The following is a 21,032-nucleotide window of genomic DNA, read 5'->3' as shown; positions in this document are numbered from 1 at the left end:
GTCGTATCAGAGTCAGATATGGCGTTGTCCTGCATTGTTTTCTGCAGCTATTGGGGGGAAAGTTTGGCATATGCTAGGCCTACTGTAAATGAAAGTATGAGTTTTATTTTTCTAGAAGTATTATACAAATATTGAAACTGGGAAATGGATTCATCGAAATCCATGGAGCGTCACACTGTTTTGTGCGTTTATGGTGCCCAGAACAGGGTTCCGCGCGCGCCAAAAGGAATTCACAATAAGACTTGGTTAAAGGGTTTGAAAATGCAGATGAAATGGGATGTAAGAAAAACAAAAACATTGCGTTTTTATGTAAAAATTATTACAAAAGTCCCCGTGTCTCTTTTAAAATATGAATATATTGCGCAATTTAGCACAATAATTTAGTCAGTTGTTGCCTATATGTCAAGTGTCACTCTAAGGTAGCTACAATGTTATGTACTCATTCATTGTAATGGAAAGATTGTATGGACGCATTAAAAACATTAGTGTTTGCTGCCCCCTATTGATGCTAAAGTAGTCCCACACAATGTTTTAAAAGTCAGATATTCAGTCGAAGTGAAATTCAACACAAATATGACTGTTGTTGTGGCTGATCACGCTTACTATTATAAATTATATTTTGAGTACGGAAATGGTAAATTTGATTTTTGATTTAGCAGAAATGCTATTGATAATCTCGTAAAAGGCACGGACGGGGTTCGAACCCGCGATCTTCGGTTTACGAGACCGACGCCTTACCACTTGGCCACCGCGCCTGCGCTGGCTAGCGCATGAAAAAGTGTTCCATATTTCATGTAGACGAAGTAGTAATATGCGTTACACAGCTATCTCGTGGCGGCCCTATATGCAGTTAAAATGACCCTGAAATGTTTTTATTTTATTTTTATGGCTTATGCCGTGTGCATGTATATAAATTGGAAATAGGTGATGTTTTGTTTAAGACATAAGTAACACCATTTCAGTTGAAAGGGAGTAGCTAGTAGGGACCCCACCAATGCATGTAAAATATAATGTATTTTAGCATAGGCCTATTTAAATGAACTGTCACTTTGGAAGTGACATTTGGTGTGAGTAATAAAAAAATAATGAGAAAAATAAAATGTTTTGCATGAACCACAGGGGGAGGCTATTACACTGCACTGTCTTTCAAAACTTCACAAGACGAGCTAGTACACACACGCACACACACACAATTTATGCAATATACAGAACAATTACAATTATTATTCAAACAGCTTTTTACATTTAAATGACCCTTCAAAAATGTGAGGTTTTCATTGTTGCAGACATTGTCACAACATTTTAAGAATGACCAAGCTAGTAATGTAAAATGAATGTAATTGCGAATGGCCAACCATTTATATATTTTTTAGGTGCAGTGAAATATGTTGTTTTACAAGGTCAGACATAGTATTACGGCGCCCTTGAATTTCTTGTTCAAGGGCACATTGACAGATGTTTCACCTCGTCGGCTCAGGTATTCAAACCAGCGACCTTCCGGGTTACTGGCCCAACGTTAACACGTCTGTAATTTTCGTCCATCCAAACTGTGCTCAAAATTATTATTGAGGCCAAAACAGGATTGCAGAAACCTCAAGACGCCAAATCAGAAATGCAATATAATCTGTGAAGAAAATGTTTTGTTAACGGGATCTGTGGGGGGGGGGGATGATTTGTTAACGGCAGTGTGTTCTATGTTGTTTCCGATGTGTTCTTAGAGGCACCGATGGTTTGGTCAGCAGAGTTACACCAGTTGTACTGGGTCCTTTATTCGTCTCTGTCGGTGGTTTCTTTGACAGTGGGAGTGGGCTTCAGTCCTACAGCGTGGAGGGGGGAATAAACCAACACCTTTGGGAGAGAGGAGAGAGGAGAGAGAGAGAAAGAGAGAGAGAAAGGAGACAGACTGCTAGTGATGGGGGAGGGGAGAGAGGAGAGTCATGAGACAGGAAATGTAAGCCTGAGATGTGTCCTTTTTTTCAGACTGTTAATTGCAGAAAACTGGGAACAGAAGGACTAACATTCAAATGGAATTGCCTTTTCTAGGTGGGGGAATGTTACATTGTTACTGAGGGTGTATGGTTCTAGAAGTACAAATCTGTATTTTATAATACTGCAGATATATTTATGTTTTTTTCTGAGTCTACTGGGAAAATGCACCCCAGAAAAGGAAACTGGAGTTGAACTGCTCTACGGTATTGATATGGATAGTCAGTACATTTGTATTGCCTCTACATTTTGTGATACAATATGCATGAGTCTGGTGGAGTTCTCACTATCTTCTTCTTCCCCAAAACCTCAGAGAGAAATGCTTGCCTTGGGGCTTTCATTTGATCAGATATCCTCGGGGTTGTTTCAAAGGCTTTCCAAAATGAACAAGACTCATTACCATTGGGAATGAGTCAGTGTTGAAAACCAACAGATGTTGTGGATGAAACCTTGACCTGCTTATCCCTAATAATCAGTACCCAGAGACGAACAAAAGCTTGCTCTGTTTTATGTTAAACTATTCTTGAGGTTTGCTGGTGCTAACAATGTCTTTATTAAACTAGTGTTACCTTTTATGCTTTGTAAGTATAGCAAGCGACTATACTGAGCCATATTTAAAACAAACATTTTAAAATTCAAATCAAAAATGTAAATCTAAAAGCACTCAATGAAAAAGATGAGTTGTGTTTAGTTTGTCTTTGCTTGCTACATCACGGCACAGGCATGGCCAACATAAATGGAACAGCCATTACAGCTAATGAAGTCCCAAATAGTTGTAATTGTTTCGGAAGTAACATGAGCAGAGAGATTTGAGAAAGACAATGGAAATGCAATATGTCATGATGTAATGTTCAGGACACAAATGGTTTGAATGAGCTCTGCTCCTGCCGTAGTGTCTTTTGACATACAGAATGTGTCAGTCAAGATTAGTTGTGGAGGGTGTATATTGTTTTTTTCCGTGCTCATTGTTTTGTTTGTGACTGAATTGTAGGTTGAGATTTAAAAGTGACTGCAGCTGCTGGCTGCTACTTTGTCCTCTGTCGATCATTGGTGGAATTTCATTGTGTGCGGTTTATCTCAGGGTTCCATGTTCTGTAGTCTGGGGATGCTGATAGGTGCAGGGCTGCCCAGTTAGTGAAATGAGGTGAAAACAACACCAATAGTAGGAGATTATTTGTTGGTTCACAGAATTATGAAATCCATAAATACAGGGTATACAGTGAAGCGTGGAAAGTTATGGAATTTGTGGATTACAATATTCATCAACCACAACCCAAAGCATTTCTATGAGGCCTAAATGATGCTCCTTGAGCTAAAAAGAATATATTGTTAAAACAATTAAAATTGGTAACAAATATGTAGCTCACTAAGCAAATTCCGTATAAGAAAGTCACTAGGATGGATATTACTGTATTCAGTAGTGACTACCCACAGACGTCAATATATTTGAGTCATTCTTATCCAGAGTGACTGCACACATTTTTGTACTGGTCCCCTATGGGAATCAAACCCACAACCCAGGCCTTACAAGCGCTGTGCCCTACCAACTGAGCCACACAGGGCCCTCAGTCAACATCTATTCCATGTGGGTTCAACGTAATTTCATTGAAATGACACGGAAACTACGTTGATTATACCAGTGTGTGCCCAGAAGCTAGAATCAACAAACACAGCAACACCCAAGTTGGGTTATTCTTACTTTTCTGCTCTGCCAGGCCCGTATTATAAATGCCAAGCACATACACCTGCCTATAACATCCATAATATATCACACTCTCCAGTAGCCAGAGCTCAAGGTTCTGTCCAGAGCTCAGTTGGTACAGAAAATGAGGCTTTGGCCTTGGACATCCTGATCCACACATGAGGACATTCATCCTAGCAGTCAGTACCAGCCATATCCATCTAGGCACTTCTGTTGTTAGGATTTTGTTCAGTGACTTTAACTAGGCTTTACAGCACATTATGGATAAAGAACAAAGGCCGCAGAACATCTAGGCTTTATAGTAAAGAACAGGTATCTGAGGCATGGAGAATGAAGGAGAACATTTGAAATGAGACTGAAACAATGGTGTCTGCTCCCGTGTTTGAATCTATGAAAAGAAATTGTATCCCTGAAACTAAAATAGTATGGAGTTTGTAATGTCATACAGCATTGATTTTGTGCTCAGAACAACTCCCGCAAATCCGTAAACAGAATCGTAAATCAATTCAGTTGTAAACCCTGAGAGCTATTTCTTAGCCTGAAATTACATCATTATGAGGCATTTCTATTCATGTGGTGAAACACCAAGAAACTCACTTTCTCCCTCCGAGAATAAGACAACTATTTAATGTAGCTATCTTTTTAATAATGCATTGCTCCTTGTTATAGACACACTGGCCAAACTTCTCTTTTATAAGCAGCGCTTGTTTTTCCATTCATGAGGGGAAATATGGGAGTGAGTGTGTCCATGAAAAGACAGTCGGCTTCAAATGAGAAATCCACCACTATGGAATATTACCTGATACACGCACAGAGTACAATATAAAACACTTGTGTGGCCAGAGGTCTTAGTACTTGTAGTTTATTTTGGCCAAACGGAGGTCTTTGAGTGTTTGTCTCTGTGGTCAGACAATGTCGATGTCTTCATTTGCGTACCTGGCGGGGTAAGGTTTGCTTTTAATTTTTGCCGTAGTGGATCTGTTTGACGAGTCTCTCTGATGTAGTGAGGACGTCATAGTCAGAGAATGTGCAGGGAATGCTGGGAGGTGGCATTACGAACAAAATCGAACACAATATAGAGAGGACAATATGTTCCTAACACACCCATGCACACACAGACTATTTTGTAAAAATGTGCATCTACTATAATGGTCACTTCCACCAAATGAAAGGTTTGTAGACTGTACTTTGCCTCTAGATTTATTTTCTTCTCTAATCCATCTGTTCAGGTAAAAATACAAAAAAATGTCAGGCGAAACTTTCGATCAATTTTCCTCTCTGTAGGTCTGCGTTCCCCTGGGGGAGCGTCAGAGAGAATCTGCAGGATGAGAAAAAAATAAGACAAAATCCTTGTGTCCATGACAACTTACAACTCATCTTCAATGAAGAGCGAGGTAAATAAAATCTTTCTCCCCAAACCAGGACTTGACTGCTCCAACATTTCCCCCCTCCCGAACATTAATCCTGGCTCTCCTTGATACCACTGGCCAGCTGTTTGTCCTGTGATGCTCTCTTCTTTTTAAGAGTTACATGTCTTTGAGTGTTGTAGCTTCTCTTGTTTCTATTACAGATGCTGGCCAATGTGCCCGAAGAAGCGAAAAGAGAACCACTGAAATCAAGCGAAAATCTGAAAGTAAAATTTGTGTTACTGTGGCGCAATCAAGGCAAATGCAAGTGGCAGGCGACACCATGGATGTGCGTTGGGGTAGTGTGAATGGACAATCGGTCATTGTGGGAAGGGTTTGCTAAATCTGACCCTGGCTGCTACAAGACAAGCAAGTGTGAAATTCATATGAAAGGTAAGCAGCTGATAACGCTATACAACAAAGGCAATGATCATCTCTCCCCCTTTTCCCCAATGTTCTTTTCACTACTCTCATCTGCTTATACCTCTTCTCAGTGGCTGTTGTGTGTTTTGTGGCATTTCGCAATCTTCACTATCCATTAAACACATGCTAGCTTTGATCTAAAAAGAACCAAACTTCAAGTTTTTATAACAAAGCACAGCTATTTCCACCACTCTCCATGACTAGAGAGTTTATTTTTTAACCAGACTGGATAAAACCAGACTGGATTGCGGAAGAGGACTCCGTACAGCTTTGTTTGTTCAAAGCCACTTTCATTTTTGTAATTGTCACCCCTAAGTCTCGTCACAAACTGTGATCATATCCGCTAATAGTAAGTGGGCTATTTCTAATGTTTACCCAGCAATTAGGAGCAAGTCACTCATGCCTGCGGGGTCTGTTGCTATAGTTACAATAGGATTCTGCAGACTATCATCTGGTCCTCGCATCCTCCAATGGGGTTGCAGTGAAGAAGCTGCAACATGAAGTAAAGATGCACATCTTTCAGCAATCCACTAGTAAGAAACAGAAACAGGTTCATGAGTATAAGAAAGTAATCTAGAGTGGCAAGCATGCGACTGCGCCCAGTCATGGCGGACCAGAGAAATCAGAACCGACGACACACTCAGCAGGAGAGCCAGGTGAGAGCATCGACCATTTTGAGTCTTAACTGGTTATTTCACGAAAAAAAGTACTTTACGGAACAAACAAAGAACTGTGACAGTAAACAAGATTAGCCTTAAAATCGAGTCTCCGACCATAAAAGGGGGAAACGAGTCATGTCAGTGGGGTGTCAGAATGGATGAAGAGCATCGTCGGGATGAAAGCAACAAAAACGTAGTCAAAGGCCTCTCAGAATTGTTTTGGTTTCAAATGGCGCGATCATAGAACTCCAGCTGAGCCCTTGTTTACTTACGATATGTTTTTTTGCTCTCGATTTTTGTACATCGGAAGAACGGAAGAACAACAAAGTCGGATTGGTTGGATCAAGTGTTTGTGTCTCTAATACCTTTGTTATCCGTAAAATATGTGACTGAGACAGTACGGGTGACAACAAATTGGCCTAGATCAATCAAAGTCCTCTAAATCTCATTACTCGGAACATCTGACAGAAAGATGTATTCAATAGACTCTATTGAGGAGCTTTGAATTTGGCCTTCCACACATCAAAGGCCTCAGTGCTGAGATTAATTATTGTTTGGAATCGCTATTTTTTGGAGAAAAACTAGAAATGTGGTCAGTGAATGTGTGGCGAGGTAAAGGAGAGCGGCCAATGCTGCTTGTTTTGAGCTGCCCCCCTACCAGGCGGCACATGAGCCTGTCGATATGGCGGTTTGATGTCAGTCAGAAAAGAAGAACCCCCACAACAATCGCAGAGGGGGCCGGGTCGGAGAGACAAGAACAGAGTAAGAGAGGGGAGAAAGGAAAGAACCATCGACAGATGAACTCAGTTGTGATTAAAGATGGCGGCTCTGCATACCGCAGACTGCGCAACGCGGGACGTGATCCACAGCAAGACAATCGGAGCCGTCGGCATTTCAGCAGAACAAAAACAAGCATCGCGTAACAAGGTAAATTCAAATGGAAGTGGTAGTTATGCTGTCTGCACAGCGTTGAACCTTTGAGAGCGATGGTTGCTTTTGCATTGTTTATCGGTCCATTTCTTTGTCATTTCGAAACCGTTTCCGTTTTTTTCTTTCCCAGATGATCTCACTACTGTCACGGGCCTCCTTGTTTGCCAAGGCAGAGCACATCAATTGTTTTGACTGCTTGAAGTGCATCTCAAGCCCAAAATACTGGGCATAATGACAAGCTTTCATGCCTAATTTCATGTGCATTTGTCCAACCCAACAGATCTTCTATGATCAGAGGACTTTCGCCATTGGGTGCACGGCCACCGCTGCATGTCTCTTCAGGGTTCCATTCCATAACAAACAAAAAGCAGCCTGAATATGTAGTTATATTATATGCCTGTTTCGAAGAGTAGAAACTATAAGTAGTAATATAAACTCAAGGCGGCAAATGGTTTAATCCTATGTGCCTAATCCACTCTTGGGTTTGTTAGTCACGATATATTCAGCAATGACAAAGAACATCAGCAGGACTCCAGAATACATTTTCGGACAGTCTTTTGGGGTATTGCTCTTTTAAGACATTCAAACACTAAAAAGAGCAGCATATCAATACACCAAAGAGACACTCTTTCTTTCAAGTCCCTTCTATTCAAGTAACTTAATTATTCTTAACCAAAGCTTGACCAAAGCTTGCACTGTGGTTCACAGTATCCTCAGCTGAAGAAAAAAAAACTCAGCCGCTGAAAACATTTGTGCGTGTTTTATTTCATTGAGTCTTGTTCTATACTTTTTTTAAATGAGAACCTTGAGACGTACATATTTTATTTATCGCTTTTGTTCTTATGCCAACTTCATTTTTTTGTGAGTGACATGAAAACGACTGGTTTTGAAACATGATTCCGCCTTGTGTGTGTAAAAAAAGAAATAGAGCGTTCATTTTAATGTATAGATGGGCTATTGTCAAGTGAAGAGGCCTCTCCAGAGATAAGCCTATTTCAAGCAAGGCCTACAAAGGGAGTGAAAATCCACATTGGCAGCTGGAACAAAAGGAAATAGAAAAGAAGAACCCGGGGATGTATTAAGTTGTTAAGATTATTCTATGAAAGGAAGCTTGCATCATTCAATTAGATGATTTCTGTTGTTGTTGATTGCCATCATCTTTTATCCTGTCACGAAGGAGAGGAAACACAAACCATTCTGATTCAGGTGATTTTTAATTCTTCGTCATTCGTTTTCATTGTCTGTATTTTAACCTCAAAACCCCATCATTTATCTTGGTCATCCTGATTCAGTCCGGTGATAATGCAAACAAATTAATAACGTCAAGTGACAAATGTGAAATTAAGGATTTGTTCATGTTTATTAAGAAAAAATGACTGTGTATCCATTGTATGTATGCTTCGTCCATCCGTCGCTGCATCTTAAAACTGTTCCTAGTGCAGCTAGAATGGTGGCAATTACTATGGTACAGTAGTATTGAGTCGATGCCTATTTCGAAAGATCTCTCTTACAGCCAACAGTGGTTCTCCAGTGCAGTGTGAAAGGAAGTCAAAGGAACATCTGCAGGTCGCATTCTGTTCCCTCTCAATCTCAATCGGCCGTTATGGCTGTCAATGCCTGTTTATTGAAAGCTTGAGCTGCATATTATTCAGTCACAGCCACTGAAATAGTCGGAACAGAACTTGAGCATTTTGAACGGGTACATGAATTCGTGACATACAGCTGAGAGATCAGAATGTCATTTGTCTTCGTTCCTGCTGATTAGGATGTAGGAGTGATTGTCCAGCATGTCCACAACGGAAGCAAGAAACTCCGAAATAAAAAGCAATGAATCAAGCAAAGTAGGCATAAGTGTAAAGCACATGTGCACAGTATCGTCGTAAATGCCATACACAAAATAGGAGTTTATGTGTCTGGACCTTTGGCAAAGTGGTATATAGCATGTTGGGTTGGCAAGCATCATGTAAGTTCAGATCCTATTCTCAGTAGTATCCACGTTTCTACAGCAGTGAATAATGTGTGACATGCTGAAGTCATTTAGAGAAATAACTCTGCAGTCAGTAAATTATCCCAAAAGGGAGTGAAATTGCAAAAGAAAGGCATGCCCATTGTTGCTTCATTACATTTCATGGGCTGTTATTCTGGGATGTGACCTTTAACATAGTCACTGTCAAACTTGCACATTGGTCGTTTTTCCCCTCACCAAGGAGACTTTACTGTCTTTAAGCAAACACAGCTCTCAGATGTGCAAATTAGATAAAATGGGCAGGACCGGGGGGAGAGCCCTGAGATTTATTTTGGATTTACAGGAAATGTGTCTGGAAAATGAGAAGCTAAGCAATCTTAAGGAGAGGAGGTGAGGAGGAGGAGACGAAATTGAAATACCACTTGCTATGCAGAAAGCTCATTTAATTTAATCACAGTCTAAGACAGTGCATGAATTCCCTGCGTGGCCCAGGCTCCATTCTTGTGTGATATAACTCACTGGAGGGATCCATGTAGAAGCATTTTCATCTGCTGTAGGTGAGCAGATGGCTGGGTCACAGACAATGGAGAACGTGAAAGACACCTAGAGGCTTGGTTTAGGTTACCTTATCATCTTCGGCAGCTGTGAATTGCAGCACAGGAAATCAAGTGCGCCATAGCCCATAGGTGGCAAATGTTTAAGCTGCTGTTAATTCAGATACGAACATTTTGACTCCTGGTTGGTGAGACATAAATAAAGATGGAGTATTCCATTGTGTGTGCCTGTTCGTTCTATTCACTTGTAACAATGGATCTTAGTTCAGTGAATATCTGACAATGGGCTCAATTCAATCAAGCTCACATTGCAGTAGCTAAAAGGCCCCCATGTTAAATTATAACTCAATTCATAACACGTACTATGTTGACGGTAAAGCAGTAGGATGATTATTTGACCATCAATATTCTCTTGCAATAAAGCAGTATGGTGTTTTGCACGCACAGCACAGCAACTTTGTAAACCTCGCACTTTCCACACCGCATGCATACAATATGTTGATAGTAACCTACAGATAATACATATTACTTGGACCGTTACAATGGATTGAAGGAATCATTCATGCGTATAATATAAACATTGCATTATTGTACCCAAGGGTTTGTCTCCTGATAATTCAGAGAGGAAGACAAATTAAAGCATAGCTGAAACCAAGATATATTCCTCTGTATTGCATCACTTTGCATTGTTTCACGTGTACAGAAAAACCGTCAACATTTGAGACATCATTGAACAAAGGCATTCAAAAGGAAATCCTTCTCATGTACAGTACATGTCCCTGTTTCAGGAGCTAACTACCACCACGATGTAATGATGTCAGGTTAATGTGTAACGTAGAGGGTATGATAGGGTTGGGATTTACCACCCTGAACATTGTATCTGATGTCCTGACCTCCTTACTCATGATATGCTCTAGCTCTGCTACATGCAATGATAGGATATTTGACGATTTAACTTGTTTGTTGATCTTAAAGTGATTATATTACAAGCACCAAAAGGATAACTTTTTCCAATTATACTTATGTATAATAACGTGTAATATTGTTATGTGAAGTTATGTGAATACTTAGAAAGGAAGTGACATCATTAGTTACAAGTGGAGATAGTTGGATGGCATGGTGTCAATAAGAAAGAGAGAGCAAGTGCTTGGTTAATTAATATTTTTTTAGGGTTAGATAATAATACACTGCAGTGGATGACATCATTGTACACGATGGGATCTATTTTGACGAAGTAACCTCTAACATAAATCTAAGCGCACTCAAGTTGTGTGTGTGTCAGAAATATTTTTGATATTTTGACAGTGGGAATTATGGGCGCATGTTGTAGGTGTTATGAGGGCTTGACCACTCACTGGCCAATGAAAAACTGCTCCAAAGCCTTTTGTTCTTGCTTTAAGTTGTGTATTTACGGTGTTTGGTGTTCCGTTGTCATAAACTCCGGCGGAAGAAAATGGATGTTCGTCCTATCCGTGAAAGATAGCGCTACTAGTTTATTAAATAGCATAGAGTATAAATAACATACAGTAGTAACCCTATAATAGTCACAGTTATAACACATGTTTATGTATCCAAATTTTCATATGCCTTTTAAAAAAGGTAATATCCTTCAACGTAGATTCAAATTTCCCGCATTCAAATTTCGGTAGCCTATAGCCCAAATTGCATTGCATATCCGAACACGAGACATTGACTACCAAATGTTATAATAAGATTAGCCTACCTTCGTAGTGATATGGCCTGTATGGTGACTTTGCCATGTGAAGAATTTTACAGTTAAACAAACAGTCAAATATTAGCCTCCCTATAGGCCGCGGGGTGGGGTTGCCTCCCACAATGTAACCACCTAGGGTCGGGGTTACCAAACTATGCTAATATTAACACAATAGCGGATTCAGCAACACGGACAACATTCAGAAATCCTGCGATTTGACATCAGCAGAGGACAGTGGAAGATTCATTTGTCAACAAAATGATAAACGAGAATCAAGCAGACTTAACTACTTGATGTTTCTAAATAGTCTTCCTACACATAACTTGATGTTTCTAAATAGGCTTACTGACATCTTTCATTCAATGGGCATCGCAGGTGTCTAAAGTTTTTTTTACAGGAGCTGGACATAAATATTATGGAAAAACTGCTCCCAAAAGTGATATTTTAATATACCATTGGCGATATCCCATTCTATTGATTAGAATAAAACCAGTTTTTGGTCTGTCTCTAATATCACCTCAGCGTAAGCGAGCTGATATAAGACAGGTAAATTACCGACCCTGGCGCAATGCTTTGAAAAGAGCAGAGTGCCTGCTTTAAGAGCTTGAAATGGCAAAATATTGTGCATTTGAGAATTGCGCTGGGTTAACTGCAGCCGAAAATAGAGCCCTACACCATTACGAGGCTGTCATCGTGACGTGCTGTGTCACGTACCATTCTGTTCCTTAGCTGAGTTTATGGTCAGGGATGCCCTTGAAAGCTAGTTAATACCACTTGAGACAGATAGACTGTGACATGGTGTCATGATTTTAAAGGTCAAGGAGAGACCTTTAAACTCCCTAAGTACAGTGGGGAGGACAAGTATTGCATACACTGCCGATTTAGCAGGGTTTCCTACTTACAAAGCATGTAGAGGTCTATAATTTTTATCATAGGTACACTTCAACTGTGAGAGACGGAATCTAAAACAAAAATCCAGAAAATAACATTGTATGATTTTTAAGTAATTCATTTTATTGCACGACATAAGTATTTGATACATCAGAAATGCAGAACTTAATATTTGGTACAGAAACCTTTGTTTGTTTGCAATTACAGAGATCATGTGTTTCATGTAGTTCTTGACCAGGTTGGCACACACTGCAGCAGGGATTTTGGCCCACTCCTCCATACAGACCTTCTACAGATCCTTCAGGTTTCGGGGCTGTCACTGGGCAATACGGACTTTCAGCTCCCTCCAAATATTTTCTATTGGGTTCAGGTCTGGAGACTGGCTAGGCCATTCCAGGACCTTGAGATGCTTCTTACGGAGCCACTCCTTAGTTGCCCTGGCTGTGTGTTTCGGGTCAATGTCATGCTGGAAGACCCAGCCACGACCCATCTTCAATGCACTTACTAAGGGAAGGAGGTTGTTGGCCAAGATATCGCGATACATGGCCCCATCCATCCTCCCCTCAATACGGTGCAGTCGTCCTGTCCCCTTTGCAGAAAAGCATCCCCAAAGAATGATGTTTCCACCTCCATGCTTCATGGTTGGGATGGTGTTCTTGGGGTTGTACTCATCCTTCTTCTTCCTCCAAACACGGCGAGTGGAGTTGAGACAAAAATAGAGCTTTTTGGTCTAATCAGACCACATGACCTTCTCCCATTCCTCCTCTGGATCATCCAGATGGTCATTGGCAAACTTCAGACGGGCCTGGACATGCGCTGGCTTGAGCAAGGGGACCTTGCATGCGCTGCAGGATTTTAATCCATGACGGCATAGTGTGTTACTAATGGTTTTCTTTGAGACTGTGGTCCCAGCTCTCTTCAGGTCATTGACCAGGTCCTGCCGTGTAGTTCTGGGCTGATCCCTCACCTTCCTCATGATCATTGATGCCCCACGAGGTGAGATCTTGCATGGAGCCCCAGACCGAGGGTGATTGACCGTCATCTTCAACTTCTTCCATTTTCTAATAATTGCGCCAACAGTTGTTGCCTTCTCACCAAGCTACTTGTCTATTGTCCTGTAGCCCATCTCAGCCTTGTGCAGGTCTACTTTTTTTCCTGATGTCCTTACACAGTTCTCTGGTCTTGGCCATTGTGGAGAGGTTGGAGTCTGTTTGATTGAGTGTGTGGACAGGTGTCTTTTATACAGGTAATGAGTGGAGAACAGGAGGGCTTCTTTAAAAAAACTAACAGGTCTGTGAGAGCCGGAATTCTTACTGGTTGGTAGGTGATCAAATACTTATGTCATGCAATAAAATGTAAATTCATTACTTAAAAAACATACAATGTGATTTTCTGGATTTTTGTTTTAGATTCCGTCTCTCACAGTTGAAGTGTACCTATGATAGAAAATTACAGACCTCTACATGCTTTGTAAGTAGGAAAACCTGCAAAATCGGCAGTGTATCAAATACTTGTTCTCCCCACTGTACATGGTAATGGTGGTACGTAAAAATCTTTGCCACCCCAAACTTCATGTGTACCCCATCTTTATTTTTGTTACTGCACTGTGCTTTCCCTTGCATATGAACTGTGTATTCCAACCAAACCTTGTAAGGCAGATGACAAGATTTGCCATACCTGCAAAGCAAATGAGATTTCGTATAACACAATGGTTTGTTGGACCTTCACTGTACCTTTGCTGCTGAGGAATTGGCATTGGTCAGAAAAGTTAGACTGATGCCGGTTACACTTGTGATTACACACTCAGTAGAGTTTTCCTTATTCAAACTTTTTCTGAGGGCAGCTCTGCCTTGAGGGCGGGACAGAAGACAGCCCTTACTGTCAATAACACACCCACCCCTCACTAGCTTGTCAGCTGCCTTGTAGAGGGGGCAGGTACTAGCAGCCTGCACCTGTCATGTCATTTGTCAATCAGTCCCAAGGCCAATCAACAGGTAGCTGATTGGCATCTACAGCTGCTAGTCGCAATCCCTACACATCATAGTAGAGGAAAACTGCCAAACACAGCTGTCAAATGATTCTAATAGTTTGCTCTATGGGGGGAACATGATGTCCATACGTTATGTGCAGACATCGATATAATGTCAAATGAACGTGGCCACAAGCCAAATAAAATTCATGTAAGGGTTAACGATTATCCGAAGGCAGCTTCAATGGCTTTATGTAATACTTTATACAAGACTGAGCAGAATTGCAAAGGTAGTTCCTCAATCTGTGGAAATCGTATCCATTCACTTGGCACTACGCCCAAACTTCTCCGTTTTTTTTCTCTTGCTGGTGAGCTGGTGTTGAGCTGAATTGGTATTCCCTGGAATCCCGGAGGCCTGGGGTTTGTTCGCCGTGGGGGGCCCAGCGATCAAAGCCAGGGCCCAGGAAGGCCAGGGAGAGGGCTGTATATGCAGCTGCTGGTGGCATCTGATGGGAGATCTGCTCTGCCGTTTCCATTCAATTGGGGAACACTGCTACAGACCTTGTGTTATTATTCACCAGGTAATGTTGAAATAGCTCCTTATCTGGATGACAGTGCTACATGGCTGAGAAATATTGAAATAAACACAGTCTTGAGTTTTTTTTTAAAGGGTAGGGGGCTTCTGCACAGCAGTTCGTCTCCTTCAAGGTGCTGTTTCTGGCAGGTTTTAGATATTATTTTCAGATGCTGGTTTATTCTCTAAATAATGGCATAAATGTATGTGATGTTTATGCATTTCTTCAATTTCTATTTGAGTGAGGTGTCAAAACTTTGAAAAATAAAAGCACAAGTAAAATTTTACTTGGCATTTCACATCCTCAGAGCATTGTTGACAAATTGAAAATATTTTATATTTGGTGATAATGCAACCAAATGTTTTCTTGTTCCTCTGTTTCAGAACCGAATGGATAAAAAATACATCCTGGTATGGCAAGATTCTCCATGGGAAGGCACCTTCATTTTGCTAGTATTGAGAGAGATGTTGTCTTTACTGGCACCTGATTTATCCAATGAGATTGCAATGGGAGCCTCAGCAAATGGGTGTCAAATTGGAGGAGAGAAATCCATTCAACAATGGAGTAACATTTTACTGAAGGTAAGGCATGTTGCTTTACATAATTAAGACATATATTTTCTTATTTTATTTCAGAACGTGTGGCATTTTTCAATATCGAGCCTATTCATCATGTTATGTCTTCAGTCACATGGGCCTGCAGCCTAAGACTTGAGCTCTTATTTATAATGAGACACAGATGTCAGGCAGATACAGTATATCTGTGAGCAGTGCTGCATGTCCTCCTGTCTATAGAATAGCCCATGGTTTAGGTGTGGTCTTTCAAATGGTTTTCTTCACCGAGAGAATAGAGCATTCTATTACTAGCACACCACTCTGCTGCTGCTCCTGTATCTCTTCTGAACATATTTCTTGGAAATGTTACACACACCGCACACTGCTTGCTGTGCAGTCATGTGTAGACAATCCATGTAGACAATCCATGTAGACACTCCATGTAGACACTCCATGTAGATTCTCCAGATAATAACTGTTTATACCATGGCAATGTTTGAATACTCGTTTCTGATTGGCTTGCAGGGCATTCCAGAGTATGCATTATTTCCCTATGGCGCGCGGTAGAATTTTGAAAACAAAAGTGAATTGAAAACATGAATGGCATTGTTGAATTTGATTTTCATAATAGAAAGCTAGGATCGATGGTTTGGTTAGCCAAACTACGAATACTGTTTGGTTACCATCTAGTAGACTTGCTAGCTACTTCTGTGGATGTTAAACACATTTCTAGCAGCAAATGAACACGTCTAGCGGCAAATGTCTTAAATTACAGCCAGGTTATAGAAGGGACAATCAACACATTGCTCTATGCGTTCTCTGGAAAATAATGCAACTCCGTGGAAGGTCAGTTCCACTCCGCCAGTGTGTCGTTCATTCGTTTCCATAGAGTGCATAGCCTCCTATCCCTTATATAATGAATACATGTACATGTGTCATAGAGGAGGTGTGATTAGCGCAGGGGCACTGCACTCCAAGTCACTCTATGTTGACAGACAATTCCTCTAGTCAGACATTCTGTGTCATTTGAGACCTCTGGCATGCTGTGTGCCCTTGTGGCTACAACAGTTGAATAATAGTGCACTTGAGTGAAACTGCAAGGGCTTCGTCAGGAAATGTTCACAGAGGCAATTCTCTATAGGAGGAGAGAGAAAGTTCTGACTTGAAGAAATGTATGTCACTGTAGTTTACAACTTGTCCTCATTGTTCATGGCTGGTTCCAGCATGATGGAAATTACATTTGCATGAAAAATCAATAACTTTAATGTCTCACAGAAGGGACAAACAAAATATAAATTAAACTTTTCATGTGTGTGTGTATAGTACCCCTTGGGGTGAGCGTACATCCTCTAAAAGTGGACTTCTAAATATTGGCATGTTGGAGAAATAAAGATAATAAGAAGTGTTATGGATGTTAAATGAAATGGACACACTTTTTGGGGAGACTGATGCTGCGCATCCGGAGTGCCACAGCGGTCTAAGGCACTGCATCGCAGTGCTAGCTGTGTCACTACAGATCCTGGCTCGATCCCAGGCTGTCACAGCCGGTTGCGACATATACAGCTTTCCTCCAGTGTTAGTTATGAAGATGAGATGTTAATGAAGCAATACAGACCCGTTGAATGTCGACACAAATATGAGATGTTTTTGTATATAAAAAAAAGAAAGAAATATTGTAACAAAGAAGAACAAGCAGACAAAATGTGGTGGATTCACAAGCTTCTGAAGCTAAGGCTGTGAACATCAATATCTATCCCATCCACAACCGTTATTGATGTTAAGGATATCATTGCGCTGAAAAAGGATACTCCTAATGAAATGTAAGAACCCAATTATAGACCATATGAATCCTTGTTGAAAGTTGGCTTTAACAGAGGAATTTTCAAGATGATCCAATGTATGGTGCATGTTTTACAACAACAACAAAAATCCTGGATGGATGTTACATTGCCTGTCCCAGTCACCCCACTATCTTTATAAGATAGTAGAACATAAAATAAAACTTTGGTTTGTATTGCTGCATTAACATCTTCATAACTAACACTGGAGGACAGCTGTGAGTGGAACAAAAATATGCTCTGTGAGAGCTGAAAAGCCTTTTTTGAGACTTGGCAGCCTACTCTGTAATGGTCCAAATTTTGGCAATTTTTCCTTCATAAACTGGTCAAATAAAGCTTGAACTCCAACATATAGAATAATTATCAACGTGGTTTCATTTGGAAATGACTAACTTTATTTGTACACGCTCAGGTTGACCTTCCCATAGAATCACCCTTATCTTATTTGTCTTGCACAGTGGTGTGTTTTGAAGCACACCATTGTTCCATAAAATCTACATTTCAAAGACAAGACTCAAAAGAATATAACAAGAATTGAACCTTCATACAACTTATTTCTCAGAGTCTTTCTTATTTGTCCATCTTACTTTTTTTTTAAACAATAAAAAATGAATTGACCTGATAAGAGGAGTGAAAAAAAAAGGATGAGGTCACTGAATTCTCAGAAGAAGATGGCTCAAGGCCAATCATATAAAGTAGATCATTTACAGTACATGACCCACACCTTACTGTTACATTGTTTTTGCCATTGGAGGTGAAAGAGTTTAAGAACAAGAAAAGATCACTTGAGAAATACCAGCAAATAGCTTGAGCAAGGTCAAAGCATGTTTGTATTTTGTAAGTGCACACAAAATTCAGCCCGATGAGAAATTATTTTGAAACATTATTTTTTTCAAAATAATTATTTTTGGTTGACAAATGTGTCATTAATTGAATAGAATGACAGTTGAATTCGGACGTTTACACACACTTAGTTTGGAATCCTTGTTTTTCAACCACTCCACAAATTTCTCGTTAACAAACTATAGTTTTGGCAAGTCGGTTAGGACATCTATTTTGTGTATGACACAAATCATTTTCCCAACAATTGTTTACAGACAGATTATTTCACTTATAATTCACTGTATCACAATTCCAGTGGGTCAGAAGTTTACATACACTAAGTTGACTGTGCCTTTAAAAAGCTTGTAAAATTCAGAAGATAAAATAAAGTGGTGATCCTAACTGATCTAAGACAGGGAATTTTTACTAGGATTAAATGTCAGGAATTGTTAAAAACTGAGTTTAAATTTATTTGGCTAAGGTGTAAATGTATTTGGCTAAAGTGAACTTCCGACTTCAACTGTACACCTTAGCCAAATATATTTAAACACAGTTTTTCACAATTACGGACATTTAATCCGAGTAAAAATTCCCTGTATTAGGTCAGTTAGGATCACCACTTTATTTTAATAATGTGAAATGTCAGAATAATAGTAGAGAATGAATTATTTCAGCTTTTATTTATCTCATCACATTCCCAGTGGGTCAGAAGTTTACATACACAATTAGTATTTGGTAGCAATGCCTTTAAATTGTTTAACATGGGTTAAACGTTTTGGGTAGCTTTCCACAAGTGTCACACAATAAGTTGGGTGTATTCTGGCCCATTCCTCCTGACAGAGCTGGTGTAACTGAGTCAGGTTTGTAAGGCCTCCTTGCTCGGACACACTTTTTCAGTTCTGCCCACACATATTCTGTAAGATTGAGGTCAGGGCTTTGTGATGGCCACTCCAATACCTTGACTGTGTTGTCCTTAAGCCATTTTGCCACAACTTTGGAAGTATGCATGGGGTCATTGTCCATTTATAAGATTCATTTGTGACCAAGCTTTAACTCGATGACATTTACATTTACATTTAAGTCATTTAGCAGACGCTCTTATCCAGAGCGACTTACAAATTGGACTGATGTCTTGAGATGTTGCTTCAATACATCCACATAATTTTCCTACCTCATGATGCCATCTATTTTGTGCACCAGTCCCTCCTGCAGCAAAGCACCCCCACAACATGATGCTTCCACCCCCGTACTTCACGGTTGGGATGGTGTTCTTTGACTTGCAAGCCTCCCCCTTTTTCCTCCAAACATAACGATGGTCATTATGGCCATAGTTCTATTTTTGTTTCATCAGACAAGAGGACATTTTTCCAAAAAGTACAATCTTTGTCCCCATGTGCAGTTGCAAACTGTAGTCTGACTTTTTGATGGCGGTTTTGGAGCAGTTGCTTCTTCCTCGCTGAGCGGCCTTTCAGGTTATATCGACATAGGACTCGTTTTACTGTGGATACAGATACTTTTGTACCTGTTTCCTCCAGCATCTTCACAAGGTCCTTTGCTGTTGTTCTGGGATTGATTTGCACTTTTCACACCAAAGTACTTTCATCTCTAGGAGACAGGACACGTCTCCTTCCTGAGCGGTATGGCGGCTGCATAGTCCCATGGTGTTTATACTTGTGTACTATTGTTTGCACAGATGAGTGTAGAACCTTTTGGCGTTTGGAAATTGCTCCCAAGGGCGAGCCAGACTTGTGGAGGTCTACAATTAATTTTTCTGAGGTATTGGCTGATTTATTTAGATTTTCCCATGATGTCAAGCAAAGAGGCACTGAGTTTGAAGGTAGGCCTTGAAATACATCCACAGGCACACCTCCAATTGACTCAAATGATGTCAATTAGCCTATCAGAAGCTTCTAAAGCCATGACATCCTTTTCTGGAATTTTCCAAGTTATTTAAAGGCACAGTCAACTTAGACTTCTGACCCACTGGAATTTGTGATACAGTGAATTATAAGTGAAATAATCTGTCTGTAAACAAATGTTGGAAAAATTACTTGTGTCATGCACAAAGTAGATGTCCTAACCGAGCTGCCAAAACTATAGTTTGTTAACAAGAAATGTGTGGAGTGGTTGAAAAACGAGTTTTAATGACTCCAACCTGAGTGCATGTAAACTTCTGACTTCAACTGCACATTTCCCTCCACGTGGGCCAGCCCACTACCAATTGGAGTTCTAGCCAATGAGCTATAGCCCCTTGCATTTGAGTGACAGCTAGGAAGAGGCCTGCCCAGCATTACCCAATGAGATTGCAGGGAATGCCCAACGGCTCAGTGGACACAGGAGAGAGAGAGAGAGCAATTACTTGGTGCACATATCTGCACATATGTGACGTAGTACGCAATTTTCGGGGACCACTTTTGGCTCCTGAGTGATACTTTCAGAACTACTGTCTAAAAAGTATACAAAAGTACACAGAGAATCTCCTTAATAAAATGTTTCTTGAAGCACATACAGTCATATCTAACCTCAACCAGGTTACAACAACACTGGGTGTAACTAAGTATACCTCAAGATGTTGTTTACTCTGATCATTTTACACAACACCAGGACCTCCAAATCTTGAAGGGCTGCACATATGCCAGATTTGTGTTGGCTCATTCTGTTGCAGTGCAGGTGTCAAATCTCCCCTAAAATATAATGTAGTTGAAAAAATATGTACAGTCATTCTCTGTACTTTTTGAACGATCTAATCTAATCAAACCATCAAGACCAGTAATGGCTTTCTGCATTCCAATGGCCTTTGATCTCAGTACAGTAAAGCCTTGAGATTACAGACCTGATTGTTTGCAGGAATGTGCAGCTAGTTTGCAGGTCTAGATCAACACACCGCGTGTGCTACACAGTCAAAACACACATTGCCCTTGCAAATATACATTCCAGTAAAAATACATGTTAATTCTTACTCCCTTGTGCATTTCTTAAAGGGGGCTAAAGATTTGAATAGCAAGTTGAAAGGCACCTGCATGAACTTTTGTCTAAGCATTTC

The 21,032-nt window shown here is 40.4% G+C and overlaps 1 protein-coding gene and 1 non-coding gene across 2 annotated transcripts in view; one reads left to right on the top strand and one right to left on the bottom strand.

Annotated features, from left to right (window-relative positions):
• Positions 1-683: 683 nt before the first annotated feature.
• Positions 684-755, bottom strand: trnat-cgu. Its single transcript has one exon. It is a non-coding gene; the product is annotated as a tRNA-Thr (tRNA).
• Positions 756-14,642: 13,887 nt separating this feature from the next.
• LOC124015509 (axin-1-like) overlaps positions 14,643-21,032 on the top strand; it is a 32,987-nt gene continuing 26,597 nt past the window's right edge. The window contains exons 1-2 of the mRNA XM_046330761.1: positions 14,643-14,781; positions 15,159-15,356. The gene's annotated coding sequence lies outside the window, so the exon portion shown is untranslated. The remainder of the gene's footprint in view (positions 14,782-15,158; positions 15,357-21,032) is intronic.

The sequence above is a fragment of the Oncorhynchus gorbuscha genome, linkage group LG26 (genome assembly GCF_021184085.1).
Source record: "Oncorhynchus gorbuscha isolate QuinsamMale2020 ecotype Even-year linkage group LG26, OgorEven_v1.0, whole genome shotgun sequence".
Lineage (NCBI taxonomy): Eukaryota > Metazoa > Chordata > Actinopteri > Salmoniformes > Salmonidae > Oncorhynchus > Oncorhynchus gorbuscha.
Note: the sequence above shows the minus strand (reverse complement) of the source record. Positions and strands in the feature narration are given on the sequence as shown.